At 36.3% G+C, this 21,723-nt stretch overlaps 1 long non-coding RNA gene and 1 pseudogene across 1 annotated transcript in view; both read right to left on the bottom strand.

The window, feature by feature from the left end:
• Positions 1–21,723, bottom strand: part of LOC144582850 (uncharacterized) — a 293,627-nt gene that overhangs the window by 34,928 nt on the left and 236,976 nt on the right. The gene's annotated exons all lie outside the window — the stretch shown is intronic.
• Positions 15,417–16,414, bottom strand: LOC100389158 (heat shock protein HSP 90-alpha pseudogene; annotated as a pseudogene).

Genomic DNA, 21,723 nt, shown 5'->3' with positions numbered 1-21,723 from the left:
AAGAGAATGAGTAACATCCACAGAGATATTACTTTGTTTATTTATTTTTCCCCAGCTTTATTGAGGTATTGACAAAGATCTATATACTTAAGGTTTAAAATGTGATGTTTTGACGTATGTATATATCGTGAAGTGATTATCACAACCAAGCTAATTAACACACTCCTTACCTTCACATAGTACTTTTTAAAATCATGAGAACCTGTAAAATCTACTCAAATATTAAGTATACAATACATTCTTCTTTACTACAGTGGATGCCTTTTTCTGAGCATCCACATGGGACAAAATATCTTGTCTGTGTCCATTCTGAGAGATCAATCCACATACTTCTTCCCCAAACACATCTGTTACAAGTCTTCTAAGCTTACTTCTTTGAAAGTCCCTAACTATTCAGCTAAAGCATTAATTAGCAAGTACTCTATTAGTATAGATCTGCACTCTGGCCACTTCTCACTCCAGATATTATAGACAAAAACCACTTCACAAAAGTCTGCCACTGGGGATGTTTTCCTTCATCGTTGCCCAGAACCACCCCTGACTAAGGCTGTTCATTAATTAATATCAATTAATGCAGCAACATCTAGTGTTACAGTCCTTCCATTTTTGCCAATTTGTTAAATATTGTTTAACATCCTTAAACAATATTTTCACATTTCCATGGTTTCTTCCAATATATATTAACAAGGTCTTGCTATTTCATCATGGGTTATATTGTCTGCCACCCCAGAGCCCACTGAGATTTGACCCTAGCTATGGGTCTAGTGACAATGGAGGTGGGGGTTTGTGATGTGTCCCAAAATGAATAAGCATTATGTTTCAAGGTATCCAACCCAACTAATTGTATCAAAGGGTTTTCAGGCTGAGAAAGGCAGTCTTCTGGTGCCAGATGGCCAGCCATTTCTTTGGTAAGAGAGGCTCAGAATGAGTTGAGGGTTCAAGATGATCAGTTTTACCTGGATTCAACCAGATGTCTTCATGTCAAATTTTAGAATCCCATTCCTTTTTCAATCAATGGCCTTTAATATAAGAAACTTTGAGAGACTATGAATTGTCATAATACATCTGTAATACAATTGTCTCTCACAGTTAAAGTTTGCATCTGATTTTCAGCAATATTGGCCCTGCACCTATTATACTAGAAAAAAAAATCATGAAATCTATCTGATTTTCAGACTGTGCCTTGAAGTGAAAGATAATAGACCTTAGCTTGTTATTTTCTCTTTGTAAGCATTCAAGTGCACACGCAAAAAATCTATCTCATACTTCAGCCTTTGTAGTCATATTACTGCCATTCAGTTAAGGACAGCAGCCACTTGAACCCCCAAGGTATGTGCTTAAATTGTCACTTAACTATAATTAGCCACAGATGATGGCTGGATTAATTGTAATGTCATTTCATACCATTGGTTATTAGCATCCCATATACCACTGGTAAAGATCATGCTCAGACCCAAGGGCATGACCAAATGAGTCCTCACACCCCATCTGAGGTAGGCTAAGAAATGCCCCCCTAAAATATCACACGTCTCACACATCTCACATCCTAATCTCTGAAACCTGTGACTTTTATCTTATGTGGTAAAAAAGATGAGGAGTGCAAATGAGATTAAATTAACGATTGTGAGATGGGGAGAATATCCTGAATTATTTGGGTGGGCCTTATGTACAATGACATGTATCCCTAGGGGAGAGGCAGGAGAGAGTTGATACATATAGAGGAGAAGGCCATATAAAGATACAAGGAGATTTCAAGATTGGAGTGAAATAGCCATTAGTTCAGGAATGCCAGAAGCCCCCAGAATGTGGAATGGACAGGAACAGACTCTCCCCTGGAGCTTCCAGAGGGAGTGAGGCCCCTGCCCACACCTTAACTGTGGTTCAGTCATCTGATTTTTAAGGTTAGGTCTCCTAACCTCAGAACTGTGAGATCCATGAATTTCTGCTACTTTTTTTTTTTTTTTTTTGAGACGGAGTTTCGCTCTTGTTACCCAGGCTGGAGTGCAATGTGCGATCTTGGCTCATCTCAACCTCCGCCTCCTGGGTTCAAGCAATTCTCCCACTGCAGCCTCCCGAGTAGCTGGGATTACAGGCACGCGCCACCATGCCCAGCTAATTTTTTGTATTTTTTAGTAGAGACGGGGTTTCACCATGTTTACCAGGATGGTCTCGATCTCCTGACCTCGTGATCCATCCACCTCGGGCTCCCAAGAATTTCTGCTACTTTAAGCCACCTAGTTTGGGGTAATCTGTTACAGAAGCCAGGACAACTAATATGTCATCTTTTCGGGGTATATTTTCTAGAACTATGCCTGATAGCAATTCTGTAGTAATAGATACCAGACAGTATGTTAAACAGGGTAAGTTAAACTGTAAAATTATTAACTGTAATAAAGGACTAACTACAAAATATAAGCGAAGTCTATACAGTAACCCAGGATTGAGAGAGAGTGCCAAAAGAAGAACAAACTTGAAAATGAGTTTAGACCTCATAGCAGAGGTGGGTCATCCAACAGATAGTCAAGAAGTTAAATAGGTTAGCCAGACTGGAGCTATTCTTGAAATTCTGGGCAAATAGATAACCCTCTGGATTATAGGTGCAAGAGCTGGCCATGAGCAACCAGTGGCAGTGGACATCCAGGTGACAATAAGTAGAGAAGACCTCCGAGCATGCGGACCACTTCAGAGGCAGTGGCAGCTCTGCCTGAATACCCAGGGCATAGGCAGGCTGTGTGAAGAACACACAGAACCTATAGACAAGTAGCTGTTCTGTTTGTAACCCTTTGTGCTATAGGCAGCTGTGTGTAAGCAGGGATATTGATTTCCATGTTAAGAAGTTTGTAGAAAGTCCATTGCCAGGCAGAGGTTGGTAGCAGAAAATTATGTTACGGGCCTTATGTTGGGGCAGGCTCCATGGTACCAACACTAATCTCTCCTCTCCAATGGCCACCCCTTGGCATGGAAATTGCAGGAGTCTCTTGCTCCTGTAAAGTCCCTCTAGTACCCTCTACTGAGAAAGCTTGCCATCATGCTCATTTTTTAAAGGGGAAATGTTTAAAGAAATTTCACTGTTTATCCCAGAGTGTATATTGAAGGGTTTATTAGAAGTTGAGAGGCAATGAATAAATGACACAATCATATATATACTGTACAGCTCATGATCACATTTCCCCAGTTGTTCCAAATGTGGTTTTTACAGCTAAGATGGTTTGTTTTCCTCTTGATTCCAGATTCAGTCAAGGCTTACACATTACATTTTGTTGTCAAAGTCTCTTTAGTCTTACTTAACCTAGAATAATTCCTTCATATTTTTTCATCTTTCATAATACTGACATTTTGAAGAGTCTAGACTCTAATATGATGTGTTCCACATCTGAATCATGTGATCATTTCCATGTGATATGAATCATTGTAAGCATCTGTGGCAACAATATCACAGAGCAGATATTGCATTCTTTCTTTTGAACCCTACTAGGGGGCCTGTGATGTCAATTTGCTCCATAGTTGGCAATGCTAAGTAAAATTGCTGGGTTGAGATGTTGTCTGCCAGATATCTTTACTGTAAAGGTAGATTTCCTCATTTTCATTAAAAAGTAATCCGTGGAATCACACTTAAAAACCATGAAAATACCCTTCCTTCTTCCTCTCTTTCCTCTTTTCTTCCTCCCTCCCTCCTTCCTTCATTCCTTTCTTCCTTCCCTCCGTCCCTCCCTTCTTTCCTCCCTCCCTCCCTCCCTCGCTCCCTCTCTTCCTTCCTTCCCTGCTTCCTTCTCCCCTTCCCTCTCTCTACATTTTTATGAGTATCACTATGGATTCAGATTTTTAAATTCAGTGAATTATAATCTTTTTCTGTCATTCTTTTATATATCTTTTTTTTAATTGAGGTGGAATTCACATAACACAATTAGCCATTTCAATTTATTGTGACATTTAGTACATTCACAATGTTGTTCAACCCACCTAGATCAAATTCCAAATCATTTTCAAGACCCGAAAAGAAAAGCCCATATCTGCCAAGCAGCCACTTGTATGTTGCTTTCCCCATCAATTCCCTGACAACTACCAATCTTCTTTGTGTCCCTATTCTTTTATCTATTGTGGGGATTTCATATAAGGGGAATAATACAGTAAGTGACCTTTTGTGTTCAGTTTCTTTAATGAAGCTTAACGTTTTTGAGATTCACCCTGTACCACATATCAGTATCTCTTTTCTTTTCATGGCTGAATAATGGCCATTCTATGTATATATATGACTTTTAATTTATTCATTCATGAATGGATATGCTCGTAATTTCTACCTTTTGGCTATTGTGACTAGTACTGCTGTAAACATTCCTGTACACGTATTTGCTTGAATATCTATTTTCAATACTTTTGAGTATATATGAAGGAGTGGAATTCCTGGGTCAAATGGTAATTTTACATTTAATTTTTTGTAAAACTGCCAAACCTTTACCCAGTGGCTACAGCATTTCACATTTCCAGTAGCAATGTATAAGGTTCTTTTTTCTCTACATCCTTACCAACATTTGTTATTTTCTGAGTTTTTTATTGTGGCTATGTTAGTGGGTATTAGTTGATAACTCATCGTGGTTTGGATTAGCACTTTCCTAATGACTGGTATTAAACTTCATTTTGTGTGCTCATTAGACATATGTATATCTACATTGAAGGAATATCGATTCAAATTATTTGCATATTTTTGAATTGGGTTATTTTCTTTTTATTACTGAGGGTATAATACTGTGTTTTCCTGTAAGAATTTTATGTTTTACCTCTTGCATTTAGGTCTTTAATCCTTTTTAAGTTAATTTGTGTTTATGTTGTGAAGTCAGTGTCCACCTTCATTCTTTTGCATGTGGAGATCTAGTTGTTCCAGCACCAGTTATTGAAGAGACTATTCTTCCTCCATTGGATGATCTTAGAACGCTTGCCAAAAATCAGTTGTTCACAAAGTCAGTCCATGAACTCAAAATGATCTTACATTTATTTATGTTCTAAATAACTTGTTCAGAAACACTTTTAATTTTCAGAATACAGGTCTTTCACTTTCTTGATTAAATTTATTCCTAGGTATTTTATTCCTTCGAATGTTCTCATAAATGAAACTGCTTTCTCAATTTCCTTTTTGAATTGCTCGTCACTAGTCTGTAGAAGTTTTGGCAAACTGGTGTGTGCTGCTTTTGTGTCTTGCAACTTTGCTGAAATGTTTATTGGCTCTGCTAGTACCTTAGTCGATTCTATAAACTTTTTCTGCATCTAAGAGTATGGCATCTGTGAATTAGCATCGTTTTGATTCTTTCTGTCCAATTTGGATATATTTCATTTTTTTCTTGTTTCATTGATCAGAACTCCAAGTACAATATTGCACAGAAGTGGGGAAATTGGGCATATTTGTCTTGTTCCTGGTATTAGGGGGAACATTTTCTGTCTTTTACTGTTGTGTGTGATGTTCACTTTGAGTTTTTCATAAATGCCCTTTAGCAGGTTGAGAAAGTTTCCTTCTATTTCTACTTTGTTAAGGGTTTTTATTATAAAAGGGGCACTCCGGCAATACTTAGCTAGGCGACTTATAACTTTAGCCTCTATTTCCTGCTTGCACTGAGCCTAAAGATTGGCCAGAGACAAAAGTTTAGGGTTTTCTCAGTTCTATTCTGAGCATGTACCCTGCCCTGGCTTCTGTATGTCTTTCTAAATTTGGAAGTGCACAAAGTACTTTTAAACGCCCCATTTTCCCAAAGAAACTCCCGGCTTTTCTCCCAGCATTTCAGTATGTCAATTGCTTTCCTTGATTTTATTATTTTGCTCCAAGTACCTGCATGTTATTTATCATTGCCTTACTATCTTTTTGGGCGATTCTCTCTATGTAGCTGCTTTTGTGCTCTAAGAGAATTTCAAGTCAGGTGAAACAAAGTCAAGAATCGTGCATGAGTCCTTAGGCAGGCAACTGACAGGTCAAATTCAATTCTTTGAAAATAAAATCTGCTATTCATCCTCCAGAACCAAGGACTAGGGTCCCAAACTGGCAGCATGGGCTACCATTATCATGTTTGCCACCAAATCAAGGAGGCATATGGAACAAGAACAAGTAAAAATACTGGGAAACTCCTACTATTTTTGAATTTCCTTTTCCTCTATTCAGTGTTTGCTTGGTTTCTGCAAACGTTTGACCATTTTCCAGAGGGCTATCAAAGTTGGCTGTGACAATTTTGCTTGACCTTTTGGTGTTTTACCACAATTTCCAGTGACAGTACTTCACTAACGAACAGCTATTACTTTTTGTGATGTTCACAATATTCTCAGTTATTCTCCATTTGGCACTTTTAGTCAATGTGTGCTTTTCATCAGCATTAATTTATCTCCTCAAGCCTCAGTCTTCCCGTTTGCATTACAAAATCATTATTCTTTCAGGGATTTTGAGGATTAGAGGTTATATCAGTAAGACAGCATAATATTAGGAATGAAGAAGTTCTGTACGTCTCCATTTTGATGGTAATCTCAGATCTTCTTCATGATGTGTACAGTTTTTCTTCTTCCTCAGCTATTAGACACATAGTTATTTGCAACCTCTCAGAAGCCAGGCACCCTTCTGGGTATGGGAGATACACGAGGGAATAATACACAACCCTGACTCAGAGTGGTCTGTAGTCTAATGACAAAAAGTCAGGTGAATGTGCAAGTACCATGTTCAGAGGAGGAAGGGAAAGTATGAGGGGAGAAGTCCAAAACTAAACCTAGTGGGGTCTTGAGGTAGATTTGGGAATCCTTTGCAGAGAAAATAGCATTTAAATTTATACAGGCCACGTTTTCTACAATGCCCAGAAAGTGTAGTAGGTATGATCCATGTTGAGGTAAAGAAAGAGAACACTTCGAGAACTAAAAATCTCATGAACAAAGGCTCCTGAAGCTGTCAAAGAGCAAAAAAGTCTCTCGAAACTTCAGGAGGCAGTGAAATGATGGAGAATACAGAAAGTGGAGAACGTTGGAGGAAACAATCGTATTTTAAACATTTTCTGAGATATTCAAAAAGATCAACCATTAATTGATCCATAGAGATTAATTTTACATATTGCTGAATATTAGAAATTATGGAGGCAACACTTTTTGTTTATAATGCTATAAAACTAGCAATTATCTTTAGAAGAATAGAAAGTGTGTTCCATGATATGACAAACTGTGAAAATTATTTGCCTTGAATTTGTAATATATATATTCACATATTTGAAAAGAAAGAAGAAAAAACAGGAAGGAAAGAGGAAGGGAGGGAAGGAGAAAGAAAATTAAGAAAGGAAAGAGGAAGGAATGAAGAAGGGAAGGAGAAAGGAAAAAGGAAAGAGGGATGAAAGGAGAAAGGGAGGGAAGATGAAAAGGGTTGAAGAGGGGAACCCAGGAAGAGGAAAAGGGAGAGAGAGAAGGAGATGGGGAGGAAGGAAAAAAGACAAGGAGAAAAAATAGAGAAAAATAGGTAGGGAAAGGGAAAAGGAGGAAGGAAAGAAGAGAAAGAAAAAAGGAAAGAAGAAAAAAGAAGGAAAGAAAGAAAAAACAGAGAGGAAAGAAAGAGAGGGAGAAAGAAAGAAAGGGAAAGAAAGGTAGGTAGATTCTGATGAGTTTCTATTTGTTCACTTGATGGAATGTATTTAATCATTTTTTCAAGATATCTCCCAGATATGAATGGTAACAGGATGTTTATACCAGAGATAAAATTGGACTGAAATCCTAGTTCACTCTGGGAGCTAATAAAAGTGAAGATTTGAATTTAAGTATCACTTTCTCCTAGAAGCACACGAACAAGGAAATGGGGGTCAAAAGGGCAGTGGCAGTGTTGTAAGCACTTTATCTGAAACATAAACATTACTGGAGTGCATTTTGGACCAAATTACCTCTCTCAGATCTGGGATGTTAGCATTCCTACCCTACTTAAGCATAGCAATTTTACTGTGGCTTTGAGGAGGGCTGAGCAGGGGGCTTGGCTGGACACTTGAGAAAAGGATCTTACCTCAAGGGCTAATATAACTCAAGCAATTAAAAGGCATCCCACTGGGGGATCTCATAAAACCCCAAATCCATGGAACAGAACCCTCCCCCTATAAATATCACAGGCAATTGGTGCATATATCACTCCATTATGAAAGATAATGCAGCCACCTTTCCCTTGTAAACAGACACAGTTAGTAGATCCAGAAATACTGCACATGAATGAACCATGCCCAATTAAGTCTTGGTTTTATCTTATTGAAAATACCATGGGAACCTCTGTTTTTTCCATCACAGATTACAGAAGAATGGACAACAGAAGTGTACTGTCTAAAACCAGAAGTAATATCTGCATGGAATAGTCTATTTAAAAAAATAATTTTTAAGAAGATGATGAAGGAAAAAACATGAGATAGCCACTTGGAAAACTGGGTATTCTGCCTGATTTAAAGGTTCCCAAGAATATTTTATCAGTAAACGTGTGTGTGTGTGTGTGTGTGTGTGTGTATTTTGTGATTTCAGCAAAATGTATCTGGGTCTCAGTTCTTCAAAGGAATTTGCTATCCTGAAATCCACCATGAAATACTGTGATAAAATAGTAGCTCTTTGGATTCAGAGATGATTTTTTTAAAAATGAAGTCTATATAGCATCATGCACAATAACCAAAAGGTGGAAGAAACACAAATGTGCAGAGATGAATGAATAAATAAAATATAGTTTATATACAATGAAACATTATTCAGCCTTAAAAAGGAAAAAAACTGATGCATGCTGAATCTTGGATGAACATGGAGGAAACTTGAAGATATTGTGCTAAGTGAAATAAGCCAGATACAAAAGAACAAACACTATGATTCCACTAATATGAGGTTCCTAAAAGTAGTCAAATTCACAGAGACAGAAAGTAGAATGGTTTTGCCAGTGGCTAGGGGCAGGAGAGAACAGGAAGTTGTTTAAGGAGTACAGAGTTGCAGTTAGGAAAGAAGAAATGAGTTCTGGAGATGATGGTAAGGGTGACAAAACAATGTGAATGTAATTAATGCCACTGACTTGTCACTTAAAAATTGCTAATTTTGTGTATATTTTACCGCAATGAAAATAATGAAATTACTTCTTTCCATGTTATTTTGGTATTCCAAAATTTGGTATTCCTCTATTTACCCTCTTTCAAAAACGTTGTTATGCTGTTAACTTCAGAAATAGCCTTCACAACAGTCCCTGCCCCTGTATAATTCTTTTTAGGATATCGCTTGACTAATCGGGCAGGTAGTAGCTATTACAAATGAGAGAAAAGGAAATTAAAATATCAATGCATTTGTCATGCTGTATTGTTGGAAGCTGTCAGCACATAGAGTCTTGCTTCTGATCCTGACAAGGTTCACTCGGTTTCCAAACTAACAGCCTTGCTAATGGATACGGAGACAGGGATTCCTCCAAAACCCAAACTTTGCAAAGCTGTAAATTGGTTGTGAGAGATGCTTCCAGCAGTACTAGCCAAAACATTACTCAGCCAGTCTGAACTTTGCTCATTTTGTGTGTTTCTAACTTATTCTAGAAACACTTCTTGCTGGAACTCTCCTTCTTGGATTTGTAGCTTTGGTTAACCAGGCATTTTACTTGCCATAAAATAAGAATGTTCTAGGACAGATGAGAGCAAACAATTAAAAGAGGACTTGGTTGAGGGAGGATAAAAATTACCAAGAATACAAACAAAAATTAAAATTTAAAATATGCTGCAGTCTGCATTCATGGAAACAGAAGAGTTAACAGTTTTTCAAATAGTATAGCTTCAACTTACTCTGAATTGTCTTTATGATATAGTCTCATTTCAGTCTACTTTTTAGTCACAAGCTTTCTATAGACACTTGTGAAATAAGAGTCATTTTTATACTGCCTTAACAATGAGGAAGTTGAGAAAGTAATAAACATGCAGCTCATCTCCATCAGGATTCGATTTTGTGTAAAGATCCATTCACATGCTAAATGGTTAAAAAATTTTGGCAGAAATGCTACACTTAGACTGGTACAAAAATCTAGACATTTACTTTCAAATTAATGTCAGTTTTTTCTCCTGTTTTTCTTAGTCTAAAACCTTCTTTCCCACAATAAAACTATGTAGTATCTCTTGTGTGGTCCCATTATCAGCGTAAGGGGAATAAAAGTGTGGGATCATCTATTGATCTTTCTATCAGAGTTTCAGAGCCAGGAGAGCTGGAGGCAGGATACACAGGAGGATGTCGTACATAGAATATTAACTTCCATAATTCATCATCCTAGTTAAAAACAGCAACAATGTACACTCTGTCTGCCAGTTATCATACCACACAGAAGCAGCCACAACTCAACAGAGTACTGGTTTTCTCAACCATTGGGAGAAGCAAGTCCTCTGGAGTAGTTTCCAGCTTAACTGAATAATAAAGACAAATACATATGAAAAAGACACAAGAATTTTTCCAAACAAAAAAAAGTTTAAATCAATGTATGTAAATGAGAGTAAATCAATGTAAGTAAATGACTATGGAGCTATGAGAATAACCTCAGGGAGAAGAGGAGGATAATTAAATACTCTTTATGCTTTGGCCACACTTCTTCCCTTTCATGTGTCTCTTCTTTGATAGAGTTTACTTATTTGCATGAGTCAGTATTAGACAATGCAAATGCACTTGAAAGAATGAATGGTGAATGTGAAATGTGATAGCAAATGTAGTTACTGAATAGGTTCATTATATACGATGCATAAAAATTCCTGCTATAATAGTATATAAACTTATTTGAAAATCCATACATCTTTGATCAATTAAAAGAAATAAAAAGATCAAGTTTTAACTTTTTATGATTAAAATTACTTTAAAAATGTTAAATGTCTCTAAATGAAATTCAGAGAAAACAATTGCTTTCTTAAAATATTAAGATTTGTAAAAGTATATTTTACCCCGCCCTTATGACATTTAAGTAGTCAAGGACATTTTTAAAGACAATATAGCTTTTCTTAAGTAGTTCACTCCTGTTTTTGCTTAACTTTCTCTTAAATAATTTCTGTACTTCCTTTCTTTTACTGGCTTGCATAGAAACCCTTTTTCTAATGATGTTCTAAAACGAGGTCATTGCATACATGCATCGCCAAACAGCTACGATAGGTGATGCAAACAGCCAGGAAACTAACAGGAATAAGCTGGTAAAAAAAAACATAAAGAGTTTCATTATTCTGCATAAATATCAATTATTTGCCATAAGTGACCAAGCTTTATGGATCAGCCCACAAATCATACCATTTCCCAAAATTCTCCTGTTGACAAGTGAATAGAAGAAGACAACTGAAGTCCCAAGACAAGCACATCAGCTTTTAAAGCACCAACTGCCTCTCAGGGAACCCAACAAAGAGTAGAGTAGTAGCCTTGGGGGAAAAAAATCTGGGTTTATTAAACTCAATCAACTCAGTAACAGGATAATTCCCAGTGATGGTGTGTACAGACATATATTAAAACACACTTACATAAATAATATACACACATACACACAAAGGAAAAAGCCCCTTAATATAAGATAAATACTTGAAACACTATTTTCCAAATATTGAGAAAAAAATTAACCTGCTAAAAGTCTATCATATTTCTTTGATAAGTTACTTATTTTTGATAAATGAAAGTCTGAGAAAAATTTTAATAAATTATATGTATACTATGGAAATATTATAAGTTATTCTGTTTTAAAATAATGATGATGATAATGGTGATAATGTTATCTCTTGATCTTTGCAATCAAAGAAATCCTGTAAATCCAATCCAAATAAAGCAAAGCTGTTATGTACACAAATGGCACTCATCTAACAAGCATCACTGGGCAAATAAGAGGATCTACTAAAATAATCATAATATTACCTGACAATATTAAAATAATGTTCAGGTAAGATTTTCAAACTGAGTTAATCAGAAGATATTTTCAAAGTATGCTATTATGGCAACAATACCATTTTTACTTTATTTAAAAGTGTTATTTTTCCAAATAGCATTTTGAATTATCAAATAATATTATAAAATATTAAAACTTCAAGAAAGACTATAGTTCACAAAATATTACTCTTTTTTAATGGAAATGGAAACTTAGGGACTCCTGCCCTGAGCCACACCTTTGGTAATTGATCTGTATTGAAATAGAATAGAAACACCTATTGAAAAGTGATATTGCATGGAAATCAAACTTTGGAATGATGGAACCCTGCAATATATGACGTCCCTTGGAATATTGAGCTTCTGCGTTTCTTTAAGTCTGTCTTCCCTGACTTGAGTTTAGTACTTCTCCACAAATCCATACGTTAAGGCTTTAGTTTATGTTTATTCATTTTAGCTGCATAACAAGAAGTCATTTACACACTTGGACATTAAATTTTACTATAAGAAAAAATCACCCGGTAGCCTCAACAGCATATTTTAGCTGAAAGAAGTAAGTATTATTAAACTTAAACATAGGTTGATTGAGAAAACATAAACTGGTGAGTAGATAGAAAATAAAGTATTTTAAAAAATGAACAGAGCCTCACAGACTTATGGGACACTAACAAGCATATCAACATAGGTATAGTGGGAATAGCAGAAAGACAGAAAAGAAATGAGCAGAAAAGCTATTTGAAGTAATAATGGCCAAAATGTTTCTAAATTTAATTTTTTTATAAAACTGTAACCAACAAATCTAAGAAGCTCAACAAATTTCAAGTAGAGTGACCTCTTCGACAATTAAAAACTAGATACACAATAGTCAAATTGTCAAAAATAAAATGAAATTAATAAAAGCAATACCAAAAAAAATTTACTCATCAACTCCAAGTGATCCTCAATAAGATTTCCTGCTGATTTCCCATCAGAAACCACAGAGGGCAGAAGCAGTGGGTTGATGTATTCAGATACTGAAAGGCAGAGTCTCTACTAAGAATTCTATATCCAACAAAATTGCTGTTCAGGGGTAAGAGGAACTTCCATTCATTTATGGTGGGAATAACAATGGTACACTCACTTTGGAAGATAGGTCAGCAGTATTTTGTAAGGTTGAAAATTATCTTATTATACAATCTAGCAATCACATTTCTAGCTATTTACCCATCTGTCACCTATCATAGCTGTTTGGTTGGTGATAAATATATACAATGGCTTAGTTTTAGAACATCGTTAGAAAAAGGGTTTCTATGCAAGCCAGTAAAATTATGTTGATGAGTGTATGATATATGAAGAAGTGATTTGTATTACAATGATAGTACAATGAGGAAAAGAGAATAAAGCTACAGAAGCAACGTTTTTGTATATTGTTGAAATTGAGTTGGTATTAATCTAACAAAATCGCATTGAGTTAAGACATTAATTGTAACCCCTTGGACAACAACTAATATAGTAACTCCAAAAATATGATTAAAATTGATGAAACAAGAGAATTAATATGGCACCCTAAATATATCTATTTAGCTCAAAGGTGGGTGTAAGCATATATGTATAGATCAATGGAATAGAAGTGACACCCCACACAATTTAGTGGAGAAAATCATCGTCTTTTCAATGAATAATGCTGGAACAATTTGAATATCCACCTGAAAAAAAATATGAATTTGAATTCTTCCCTGACATACCATAGAAAACTAAACTCAAAAGCGATCACACATTTAAAAGTAAGAGCTAACACTTTAAAACTCTTTTTATTTTATTTTTTTACTTTTTTACTTAGCCAGCCATGGTGGCATATGACTGTAGTCCCAGCACTTGGGAGGCCGAGGTGGGAGGACTGCCTGAGCTTGGAAGATCAAGGCTGTGGTGAGCCATAATTGTACCTCTGCAAAGTCTTGCTATGTTGCCCTTGCTGGTCTTGAACTTCTGGCTTCAGGCAATTGTCCCACCATAGCCTCCCAAAGTGCTGGGATTACAGGCATTAGCCACTGTGCCTGGCCCCAGAACACTTTAAAACTCTGAAATGAAACAATGAATACAAATGTTTCGGGCTTTGGATTAGGCAATGGTTTCTTAGATATGAAACCTAAAGCACAAGGACCAAAGGAAAAAAAATAGGCTAACTGGAATTCAAAATGTAAAACTCTGATGTTTTAAATAATAGTATCAAAAAGTGAAAAGATTACTCAAAGAAAATTTGCAAATCAAATATCTCATAAGGTTCTACTAGACAGAAGAGATAATGGTTCTTTACCACTCAACAACCAAAGCAAAAACCCAATTTAAAAATGAACAAAGAGTTTTAGTAGACATTTTTCAAAGTATATATAGAAATGGCCAATAAGAACATGAAAAGATGCTCAACATCATTAGTCATCAAGAACAATGCAAACTAAAACCACAGTGAGATACCGTTTTATACTCACTAGGATGGCTATAACAAAAACTAAAGACAATAACCCTATTGAAGAGAATGTGGAGACATTGTAATCCTCATACTTTGCTGGTGTGAATGCAAAATGCTGCAGTACTTTGAAAAACAGTTTGGCACTTCCTCAGAAAACATTAAGCAGATGTATCCTATGATGCAGCAATATCATTCCTAGGTATATACCCAAGAGAAATGGAAACATATGACTACACGAACAATTTAAAAGCAATGTTTATGGAAGAATTATACATAACCACAAAACAGAAACAATTTAAATTTCCATAAAATGGTAAATGGATAAACTGTGTTATAACCATTGAATGGAATATCGTTTGGCAATAAAAAGGAATCAAGTACTGATAGACACACCTTTAAATGATGCTAAATGTAAAAAGGTAGTCCCAGAAGGTTACACATTTTGCCATTCTATTTATATGAAATATATAGAATAGGCAAATTCACAAAGACAGATAGTAGACTAGTATTTGTCAGGGATTTGGGGAAAGAGAATGTGTAATTGACTGCTAATTGGCACAGGGTTTCTTTTTGGGGTGATGAAAGTGTTCCAGAATTGATTGCAGTGACAGATGTGTGACCGATATGCTAAATACAGCTGGCACTTCATATGTATGAATTCTACATTCACAGATAAGACCCAACTGTATATCAAAAATAGTTGAAAATAAAACAGTGAAAATAACAACATAACAATAAAAATTAAAATAGGGTATAGCAACTATTTTACATAGCATTTACATTGTAGTAAGTATTATAAATAAGGAAGAGATGATTTAAATTATATGAGAGGATATGCGTAAATTATACACAATTACTATTCCGTATAATTGCAAAATTATATGCAAGTACTAAGAGACTTGAGAATCCTGGGATTTGGGTATTTGCAAGGGTTCCTGGAACCAATCCCCAGCAGACACAAAGGGACAACTCTATATTAAAGATCTCTGAATTATATATTTTAAATGAGTGAATTTTATGAAATGTGAACTGTATCTCAATGACGTTCTTAAAATAAAATGAAGCCTATTTATTTATGAAATTGGCTGATCTACTTGTCTTAGTCCAGTTGTGCTGCTATAACCAAATACCTGAGGATAGCATTATTTATAAAGAACAGAATTCTATTTCCTCACAGTTCTGGAGGTGGGAATTCCAAGATCAAGGTGCCAACAGATTTGGTTGTCTGGTAATGCCTGCATCCTCTGGAGGGGAGGAAGACTGTGTCCTCACATGGAAGGAGGTTGAAGAGAGATAAATACTAAGAAAAAGCTCTTTGATAAAGGCCTTAATCCCATTGATGAGGGAGGAGCCCTTATGGTTTAATTACCTCTTAATACCATCTCCTTCGAGGGGAGGCATTTCTTCAGTTACAGCTGCAATGGTATGATCAGTAGTAGGGTCATTTTCATCAATACCCAGACCAAGTTCGATCATCCTGTAGATTCTGTTAACCTGTGTCTAGGGATCTTCCAGAATGAAGCTGGAAGATAGGAGCACAGTTTCTTAAAGCAAGATGACCAGATCTTTCACAGACTTGTCATTCTTGTCAGCTTCTGCCTTTTGCCTTAAGGTCTCAGTAATGGAGTGATCAGGGTTTATCTCCAGGTGTTCTTTGCTGCCATGTAGCCCATTGTTGAGTCGTCTCCTAGGACTTGAGCTTTCATGATTCTCTCCATGTTTGCTGTCCAGCCATTTGTGCTTGTGACAATACAGCATGGAGGCCTCACCAATCAGTTTGACACAACCATCTTTTCAATTTTTTTCTCCAATATGTCTTTCATGATTTTGCATAGATTCTCAAACTTTGCTTTTTTCTCTTCCTTTTCCTTTTCCTCCTCTTCATCCTCTGTAAGTTCCAAGCCCTCTTTGGTGACTAATACTAAAGTCTTCTTTCTCCTCAGATTCCTTCAGCTGTTAGACACAGTACTCGTCAATGGGCTCGATCATATAGATCACTTCTAAGACATGCTTCCGAAGACGTTCCACAAAGGCATTGTTAGCTACCTGGTCCTTGGTCTCACCTGTGATATAATAGGTACGTTTGTAGGGAGATGACGACACATCACGTGTGGAAGAAGTAGATTAAGCTCCAGCTGAGGGGTGACTTACCTGTTGAATACTCTACAGTTCCTTTGATAATACATTTTCAAGGATGTTTTTCTTTATTTTTGTTAACATAAAAAAGTCTCCTGTAATCCCAGCACTTTGGGAGGCCGAGGTGGGTGGATCATGAGGTCAGGTGATCGAGACAATCCTGGCCAACATGGTGAAACCCCATCTCTACTAAAAATACAAAAAAATTAGTTGGGCGTGGTGTCACATGCCTGTAGCCCCAGCTACTTGGGAGGCTGAGGCAGGAAAATTGCTTGAACCCAGGAGGTGGAGATTGCAGTGAGCCGAGATCGCACCACTGCACTACAGCCTGGGTGACAGTTCAATTCTGTCTCAAAAAAAAAAAATCTGTATGGCATTAAAAAACTACTTTAAGGGAAGACAAGATTTCTGTCTACTTATAAGTGATGCTGTGATACCTTAGGCACTAACGCAGAGCTAATCATGCTCTTTTAGTTTCACATGGCTTATTTTAACAGATCAAAGTAACATGTGTTGGAAGATACATGTAACATGATGTTAACTTTGTGGTCTAAAGTGTTTAGCTATCAAGCTGGATTCCTTAGTAGACCAAATCTTGCTATCAACGTGTTCCTGAGCTATACTTTGATGTTTAGAAGAAAAGCATTTGTTACATCTTGTAGGATCTACTTTTTGAATTTTTCATCCCCTGTAGTTGCCAATTCTGCATGTACTAGTCCTCTAGAAGTAGGTTAAACTGAAGCAACTTGATGAAACTCTCCACAGGGCTTGTTTTCCAAAGAAAAGTATTGCTTGGAGGAGCAAAGTTAGAAGCCTACCTAAGCATATCATAAAGCCGTTCAAAAATAACTCAGAGCCAGTCTTGTGGATGGAAATGCAGTGCTCGAGTCACATTCTGCTTAAAGTTGTAACAAATGCAAATGAGTTAAAAGAAAAAAAAATACCATCTCAATACCTGAATCTTGGAGATGACACATCAAATCACAGCACTACGGCTTACCTTTTTAAAAGTATTACTGAATATCTAAACTTGCCCATAAATTAGGAAACTGAAGGCATAAGAAAGGGAAATGGAAACCACTTAAAAAAATAAGCTGGAATTTAGCAAATGTTCCCATTCTTAATGCATTAAGCTCAAACTACACTTTTTGTAACTGAGATTCTTCTTCATACCTCCTTTTCCAGTAACACTATTATGACTTCTAACTCAAGGTATAAGAATAAGAATCCCTAGGGATAATTTTTTTTAATTACTCAAAGTCATAGTTAAAAATGTTTTTCTTCTCTCTATGATACCAAGACTCTGAATTAGTGGTGTCAGTTCAAGGCTTGCACTTCCCTCTGTGATCTGGAATTAGAAATACAAGAATGACAGCCACAAAGAGACTCTCTGAAATTACATCATATATAGTAGAGGTTTTCAAACATGGAAACATTTCATGAAAATATAATTTACCTGTCTTAATAATGTGAGCAGGAATTAAAGAGAACATTTTAACTTATAGCCAAAGTCCCCGTCAGCACCATTTCAGAACATGTGGATCTGCTTTGTGGACTTACACAGTTTCCAATTCACAGAAGATGGAAGATGAGAAGTGGGGGGAAGGAATTCACAAAATGCTGTAGGAAGAACACATTTTGTAAAAATGCCTACTTTTCGATAATCTAGAGGAATGCGAGCAATAGAATTTATTAAAGCCACACTTTAGAAATAAAAATAGTTTGGCCATAAAGCACCTTGCAATGGCAAACTTTATTTAGTAGTGAAATTCACTATAAACTCAGACCATTTTAGTCCTAGTTAATGAATTATCAGAAAAATCATTGTGTTTCATCGAAACCCTGCAGCATAGAAGACATACAACATAAATGTCAATATCAAGTTAAATTAGCTTTAATTAGATGTGCCATAAAACCCCACTAAGGAAAATAACACAGTGGATTCTTGGGTTAATACTGGAGATTTCTTCAACAAATTTTAAAAGCAGATGGCTGTATTTTGTTCCCAAAAGCTTGTAACTCTATTTATTCAAATTCTCTCCTTCCTTAAAGGTGAGATTTCAAGCCAACTATTTGAGGGTCCTCTGTCCCTCCCTTCCTATTCTGTTTCTTTCTCCAAAGTCAACCAAAAATGGCATTTTTGTGTAAGTTACTGCTTCTCAAACTTCAAAGTACATATAGAATTACCTGAATTATCTTATTCGAGTGCAGATTATGATGCAGTAGGTTTAGAGTAAGGTGTGAGAATTTGCATTTCTTATTAGCATCTGGCTGATGCTGGTAGTCTACAATGAACACTTAGAATAGGAAATGTTCAAGCCATATATATTCAAATGGAATTATTTCTATTCCTTGTGCACATTCTCAACTAGACTCAGAGTCTCTTGAATACAGAGACAATTAATTTCTATTTTTTTATTTCCCTCCATCTTCTAGCATAGGGATCGTTAACGTTCTCAATAAAAGATGGGTATTTGTCAGTTGACTTCGCTAAAAACAGGGCAATAGCCGTTTGTCACCGCATCCTCACCCATTTTCAAGTTAATTTGAGATGAGTACCGGATCACTTTTACTTATTGTCTCAGTGGTATAATCATAGTTGCTTCAGATGTGCTCACTGGCTGACCCTCATTAATCTCCCTGAAGTGATGCTTTTAGAGGTAAATAAATTGAGTCAATGAAAAAGGCAAACTGATGACTAGACACAGTTGTCCTCCTCCTGTTAATACTTGGAAATTATGGATAGTGTAGTCAAGATTGAAAGAAAGAAAAGACAATTTGCCTGTGCAGGGAATGAAAAGATAATTAGGAAATTAAATACGAGTGATCTTGTGGCAGGATATTTGAGTATAAGCGCAGAGGGAGGCCCTAGTGGGTGGAGCAATGTTTTTCACACAAACCTAGTGACAGCACAAGTGACCTCTGCAGCACACAGAGATGCACTCTCAAGATCTCCCTTCAAGGAAGAGTGTATTGCCAGCTGGGAGGGGTGTCATTACCTGATAGCCTTCTAGTGTTAACTCCGTCAGGTTCTCCTCAGCTTTATATCATCATAGGGGTAGGCCTGACCAATGACAGAGTCGGCCTGTGGTACAAAGTCTGGCCATATCTGTACAATACGACTATTTTGTGAGCCATCTTTGTCCTAGAGCTTGTTGGCTTAACAGAGACTTTATTAGACCTGTATTGAACTCTGATGGCACCATCTCCCAATCCATTTCCTCCCTTTTACATTTATAAGTGTTATTCCGCAGTAAATCTTTTGCACTCCTAACTGCATGATATCATCTGCTTCCTGTAAGGCCAAAATGATGTGCCCATTGGTGCCCATAAAGTGGGAGTTAGAACCTACTCCTTGAAAGGAGTGTCTCCTGTTAGTTTAGGTATGGTCACCATTAATTGAATTACTCAAGTTATGTTAAACTTTCATCTTAATTGGAGGTTTTTGAAAGACAATCAAAACAAAATAAACATATCAGGTACAAACAGAAAATCAACTACATTTTCCAGACTTCCATGCAGCCAAGGATGTGAAGAAGAATCAGTTTCCATCAATCCTTGCACTCACATAAGATTGGAAGTTGGAAAAGAGTTGAGGTGATTTTCAACCACTTTTGCAATCAAGCCTGTGGAATTGTGGGTGTTTCTGCAGTAGCAGTTGAGTGCCTGTCCTTTAGTTTCCTGGGAGTAGACAGACGCTGGTGGCAGTGACAATGGAGGCAGAAGTGAATTCTTGATTCCACGGTAGCACTGATGCTGGCTCCAGGGTAGTATGAGTCTGTTAGTCTAGGGATAGTTTCTAGAATCAATTTCTTCAATTTTCAAAACCTAATTCAATATATTAAACATTTTCTTGTACCTTAAATACACCTTGAACAGATATGCCAGAGAAACAATAAGAAAACATGCAAACAACCTAAGAACATGATGTTACCTGTGAGAAATGGAAGCTCTAGGCCTGCTTGTATTCACATGTAGGAATACCAAGTCAGATCAAGCATTACAACTCACTCAGGACAAGTTAAACTACCCAGGCTTTAGCAAAACAAATAAAACATTATTTTATTGAGACTCCTTCCCGCCACAACCCATAGCAGATAAATTTTTCACCCACAGTAAAAGCAAACCGTGCTAAAGACAATAACATATAAGAATTCCAAAATCATATTAGGAATCATATTCCCAGGAGGAAAGGCAGGGGAATGCATCAAGCAGGAGAAATAGCAAGAAGGAAAAATTAAAGGCAATATGAAATAATTTGGGCAACAGAGCAAGACTCTCAAAAAACAAAACAAAGTAATATGGAGAAAAAAAAACAGATTCAAAAACTTAACTAACAGAATTTCTAAGAGTGCAAACCACTAAGTTATAATGTGCCAAAATAGTAAAACCAGGATTTTACTTTTTTGAAGTAAAATGAAGATAAATGTGATAAAGATAGATATGAAGATAAATATAAGCCAAAGAGTTTATTTCAGTAGAGAAACAAGTAAATACTATAACCCTGTCAAAAAAGAATGCAGAAAATAGATGTATTTATAGATAGAAAATATTGTAATAACTGCAGAAGAGCGGGGATAGATTTTTCACAGTAGGGAGGGGAGCAGTCAACTGAACCTCTACAGGATAGGATAGAATTTGTGTGTCAATACACAGAATTATTTGCATTGATATCATCTACAATTCATGAAGTTGTAAAGTAACTACCATAGAATCTGGATCAAATAACTTGGAGGCCTGTCATCTAGAAACTAGACGATGTATAGTTTTCCACTGAAGTAACTTTTTTCCCCCTACAAAGGTTAAGTCATTGAAAATACTAACAGAAAAAAAAAAACAGTTAATAAAAGATCTAATACAAACTTGTCTCACTAAATCCCCTAAATACACCATTGTGAGTGAAATGATGAAAAATATATAAATAAGTTTGACAGATGTAATGGGTCAAATAGCAAGCTCTACAGATTAGGCTTAATTGTAAGCAGTTTTCAAAATTCATAAAACTATATACTCAAACGGGTAAATTTTAAATATGCAAAGTGTATCTCATAAAATGCATACATAAAATAAGATATCATTTAATATCTCTCAGGGGAGCCATGATAATCTCAAGAATTGGAGAGAATGTGAGGATCAGTGAATCTTATCATCAACTGGTGGCCATTCTGGAGAACAACATGAAAAGACCAAGGTAAGTTGAATACATGATTATCTGTGACTCAAAAACTTCCCTGCAAGGGCGCATGCTAAAGAAATTGATACGGGCCAGGCGCGGTGGC

This window comes from Callithrix jacchus, chromosome 5 (genome assembly GCF_049354715.1).
Source record: "Callithrix jacchus isolate 240 chromosome 5, calJac240_pri, whole genome shotgun sequence".
NCBI classification, from domain to species: Eukaryota; Metazoa; Chordata; class Mammalia; order Primates; family Cebidae; genus Callithrix; species Callithrix jacchus.
The sequence above is the reverse complement of the archived record's forward strand: the minus strand, read 5'-3'. Positions and strand labels throughout refer to the sequence as shown.